General features: G+C 43.0%; 1 non-coding gene across 1 annotated transcript; it reads right to left on the bottom strand.

Moving 5' to 3' along the window:
* Positions 1 to 2,084: 2,084 nt before the first annotated feature.
* Positions 2,085 to 2,203, bottom strand: LOC123688391. The gene has a single exon (XR_006749915.1). It is a non-coding gene; the product is annotated as a 5S ribosomal RNA (ribosomal RNA).
* Between the last annotated feature and the right edge of the window lie 3,411 nt (positions 2,204 to 5,614).

Consider the following 5,614-nt stretch of genomic DNA (forward strand, 5'->3'; position numbering starts at 1 on the left):
TACCGATGCTTCACGTAATCTCGATCTTACCGATGCACCACGTAAACAAGGGCAGACCGATGCAGAACGTAAAGTAGATCTTACCGATGCACCACGTAATCTCGATCTTACCGATGCACCACGTAATCTCCATCTTACCGATGCACCACGTGAACTGGATCTTACCGATGCAGAACGTGAATTGGATCTTACCGATGCAGAACGTGAATTGGATCTTACCGATGCACCACGTAAACTCGATCATACCGATGCACCACGTAATCTCGGGCAGACCGATGCACAACGTAAATGACGATCGGGACCGGGGCGATCGGTCGTATCTGACACCGCCGGCTCGGTTCTAACATCGTCAATGAGTCGGGGTTGTAAAAAAGGACGTGAACATTTTTCCTTATAAAAATCAAACCCGACCATGGATTTTGATTCTGATTGTTGATTATCGCTACTAGAACATATAAGGAGGCAACCAAATCAAATTTGAGAAAATTCCACGATCAGAAAATTTTTTTCGAAAAAAAAAAAAAATCGTAATCACCTCGGTCATGGCGAGTTATTTTCCGTATTTCATTCCACAATCAACGTACAACATAGAAGAAATCATCTCTCTAACTATCCTGGTTCAAAAGTTGTATCGGAACATTTCACGTCGTAATATCTCGCCAAGTCCAGACCTCGGCGATAGGTAGTATCTGACACCGTCCGCTCGGGACTGACATCGACTTGGACTCGGGCTGATGATGGGGAGGCGTTTAAGGACGTGAACATTTTTCCTTATAAAAATTAAAGTCGACAATGAATATTGATTCTGATTACTGATTTACGCTTTAAAAACACATTAGAAGGCAACCAAATCGAATTTGAGGAAATTCCACGATCAGAAAATTTTTTTCGAAAAAAAAAAAAATCCGAAAAATATTTTTCGATTCCGATTACTGATTTACTCTTTTAGAACACATTAGGAGGCAACCAAATCAAATTTGAGAAAATTCCACAATCAGAAAATTTTTTTCGAAAAAAAAAAAAATTCGAGGACACCTCGGTCATGGCAAGTTATTTCCCACAATCCATTCCCCGATCCACGTACATCCCAGAAAAAATCATCTCTCTAACTATCCTGGTTCAAAAGTTGTATCGGAACATTTTCACGTCGAAAATATATCTCTAAGTCCAAACCGATGCACCACGTAAACTAGGGCAGACCGATGCACCACGTAATATCGGGCAGACCGATGCAGAACGTAAACTCGATCATACCGATGCTTCACGTAATCTCGATCTTACCGATGCACCACGTAAACAAGGGCAGACCGATGCAGAACGTAAAGTAGATCTTACCGATGCACCACGTAATCTCGATCTTACCGATGCACCACGTAATCTCCATCTTACCGATGCACCACGTGAACTGGATCTTACCGATGCACCACGTAATCTCAATCTTACCGATGCACCACGTGAACTGGATCTTACCGATGCAGAACGTGAATTGGATCTTACCGATGCACCACGTAAACTCGATCTTACCGATGCACCACGTAATCTCGATCTTACCGATGCACCACGTGAACTGGATCTTACCGATGCAGAACGTGAATTGGATCTTACCGATGCACCACGTAAACTCGATCTTACCGATGCACCACGTAATCTCAATCTTACCGATGCACCACGTGAACTGGATCTTACCGATGCAGAACGTGAATTGGATCTTACCGATGCACCACGTAAACTCGATCTTACCGATGCACCACGTAATCTCGATCTTACCGATGCACCACGTGAACTGGATCTTACCGATGCAGAACGTGAATTGGATCTTACCGATGCACCACGTAAACTCGATCTTACCGATGCACCACGTAATCTCGATCTTACCGATGCACCACGTGAACTGGATCTTACCGATGCAGAACGTGAATTGGATCTTACCGATGCACCACGTAAACTCGATCTTACCGATGCACCACGTAATCTCAATCTTACCGATGCATCACGTAATCTCGATCTTACCGATGCAGAACGTAAACTCGATCATACCGATGCACCACGTTATCTCGGCAGACCGATGCAGAACGTAAAAAAAAAGCTTACAGCACGCGGTGTTCCCAAGCGGTCACCCATCCAAGTACTAACCGCGCCCGACGCTGCTTGGCTTCAGTGTTCTGACGAGAACTGGCAATTTCAGCGTGGTATGGCCGTAAACAACAAATATAGCGATATTTTCTATGATATCTCACTTTTTGGGAGCGGAAAGGACGTGAACGTTTTTCCTTATAAAAAATGAAATAACTTTTGGATATTAATTCTGATTGTTGATTTAAGTTTTAAGAACACATTAGGACATATCTCAATGAAATTTGAGGGATTTCCGAAATCGAAAAATATTTTTCGAAAAAAAAAAAAAATCCCAGAAGACCTCGGTCATCTCAAGTTTATTTCCATATTCTATTACACAATCAACGTACATCACAAAAGGAACCATCTCTCTAACTATCACAGTTAAATTTTTGTATCGGAACATTTCACGTCGGAATATCTCGCTAAGTCCAGACCGGGGAGATCGGTCGCATTTGACACCGTCCGCTCCGGTCTAACATCGTCTTGGAGTCGGGGTAACGATGGAGAGGCGTTTAAGGACGTGAACATTTTTCCTTATAAAAATTAAAGTCGACAATGAATATTGATTCTGATTACTGATTTACTCTTTTAGTACACATTAGAAGGCAACGCAATCAGATTTGGGGAAATTTCAAGATCAGAAAATTTTTTTCGAAAAAAAAAAAAATTCAAGAACACCTGGGTCATGGCAAGTTATTTCCCACAATCCATTCCACAATCAACGTACAACATAGAAGAAATCATCTCTCTAACTATCCTGGTTCAAAAGTTGTATCGGAACATTTCACGTCGAAATACCTCGCCAAGTCCAGACCGGGGCGATAGGTAGTATCTGACACCGTCCGCTCGGGACTGACATCGACTTGGACTCGGGCTAATGATGGGGAGGCGTTTAAGGACGTGAACATTTTTCCTTATAAAAATTAAAGTCGACAATGAATATTGATTCTGATTACTGATTTACGCTTTAAAAACACATTAGAAGGCAACCAAATCAAATTTGAGGAAATTCCAAAATCAGAAAATTTTTTTTCAAAAAAAAAAAAATCCGAAAAATATTTTTCGATTCTGATTACTGATTTACTCTTTTAGAACACATTAGAAGGCAACGAAATCAAATTTGAGTGAAATCCAAAATCAGAAAATATTTTTCGAAAAAAAAAAAAAATTCGAGAACACCTCGGTCATGGCAAGTTATTTTCCACAATCCATTCCCCAATCAACGTACATCCCAGAAAAAATCATCTCTCTAACTATCCTGGTTCAAAAGTTGTATCGGAACATTTTCACGTCGAAAATATATCTCAGAGTCCAGACCGATGCAGAACGTAAACTCGATCATACCGATGCTTCACGTAATCTCGATCTTACCGATGCACAACGTAAACTAGATCACACCGATGCAGAACGTAAACTCGATCATACCGATGCACCACGTAAACTCAGGCAGACCGATGCAGAACGTGAACTCGATCTTACCGATGCACCACGTAATCTCGATCTTACCGATGCACCACGTAAACTCGGGCAGACCGATGCAGAACGTGAACTCGATCTTACCGATGCACCACGTAAACTAGGGCTGACCGATGCATCACGTAAACGACGATCGAGAGGCGCGAAAGGACGTGAACGTTTTTCATTATAAAAATTGAAATAAATGATAAATAATGATTCTGATTGTTGGTTATCATTTTTAATAAGCATTAGGAGGCAACCAAATGAAATTTGAGGAAATTCCGATAATAGAAAATTTTTTCGAAAAAAAAAAAAAATTCATGAAATCCTCGGTCATCGCAAAATATTTACCATATTCTGTTCGATAATCAACGTATATTTAAGAAGGAATCATATCTGTATCTATCTTGGTTCAAATTTTGTATCGGAACATTTTGACCAAAGTCCGAGCTTCGGCCGAAACAGACACCGCTGACCTGGCCTATCGATCGACCGAGAGTCGGGGATAGAGCGTAAGTGTTGTCTGGAGGGGAACCCTGTGCTCTCCTGACATATATAGGGAAGGTGGTCGCGTTGGGCGATGCAGAACGTTTGGATCGGGAATTATATTTTTGGTTCAGCTATTGGAATATGGTTTATTGTTGGTATATATTGGCGAAATAACGTTCTTACTGACTGGGGATATTCATAAAAATGAGTCCGGAGATTTTCAGATCGAAGTCCGAGTGATCCGACTTGGAAGGCGTGTTGGGTGGGTCGAGATGGCTTAGATAGATCAGACGAGGCGGGCTAAGTGTTGACGTCATGCATCGGTCCATTTTCAGATTGAGTCCGAGTAATCCGACTTTGAAAGAGTGTTGGGTGCGTCGAGACTGTTTAGATAGATCGGACGAGGCGGACTAGGTGTTAACGACATGCATCGGTATATTTTCTGATCGGAGTCCGAAGAAATCGGCCCTAGTAGGCGCAGCGGACGGTCGAGACGGCCTCGGTGGGTCGGATCGATCGGGAAAAGTTTGCTAAATCGTGTCTGGAGGGGAACCTTGGGTTCTCCTGACATATATAGGGGATAAGGTTTGGGTGAACGATTCTTCACGTAAAAGTTGAGTAATTTATTTTTCGATAAGCTTTTGGATATTGATGAGAAGTATATGTATATCTTCGATTAAAAGAATTCTTACCGTCTCCATGTATATTATATTAGATATATAAGAAATAGTTAACGTGATGCATCGGCCGATTTCCGGATCGGAGTTCGAGAGATGCGACTTTCGATGCGCGATGGGTGGTTCGAGACGGCCTAGATCGATCGGACGAGGCGGACTAGGTGTTAACGACATGCATCGGCGGATTTTCTGATCGGAGTCCGAAGAAATCAGCTCTAGTAGGCGCGGCGAACGGTCGAAACGGCCTCGATCGATCGGACGAGGCGGACTAGGTGTTAACGACATGCATCGGCGGATTTTCTGATCGGAGTCCGAAGAAATCAGCTCTAGTAGGCGCGGCGAACGGTCGAAACGGCCTCGGTGGGTCGGATCGATCGGGAAAAGTTTGCTAAATCGTGTCTGGAGGGGAATCCGGGGTTCTCCTGACATATATAGAAGGGGTGGAGAATGGGTCCTGTCCTAGACTGTTTGGAGTTCTTTTTAGGATGATATTCAGTTGGTAAGTGGTAGACCCGAATCCGACCTCGGCGTTTGGGTACTGGCAAGGTGTGTTGGTTTCGGCTTTCGCATCTTGGGTCGCTTTCGTCAACCTCATGCAGCGAGGTCGCGGTCCGCTTCGTCTCTTTGTAGTCGAATGGCCTTTAAGCGACCAACCTTAAAATCGTGATCCTCTGCCCGTTGCGGGTTATGTTCACAAAAAATTTGCAACCACTCAATTCGTTCCGAGCGACAAATATTGTTGAATCTCGAATCACCGTGTCGTTATATTCACATGTATAGCGAAGGGTCGAGATGGAATGTGTATAAGAAATTAGTTGATAGCCGGGGGTTCGTATTATATATGGACGCCTTGGCGAGGGATTGTTTCTAGA

This window comes from Harmonia axyridis, chromosome X (genome assembly GCF_914767665.1).
Source record: "Harmonia axyridis chromosome X, icHarAxyr1.1, whole genome shotgun sequence".
NCBI classification, from domain to species: domain Eukaryota; kingdom Metazoa; phylum Arthropoda; class Insecta; order Coleoptera; family Coccinellidae; genus Harmonia; species Harmonia axyridis.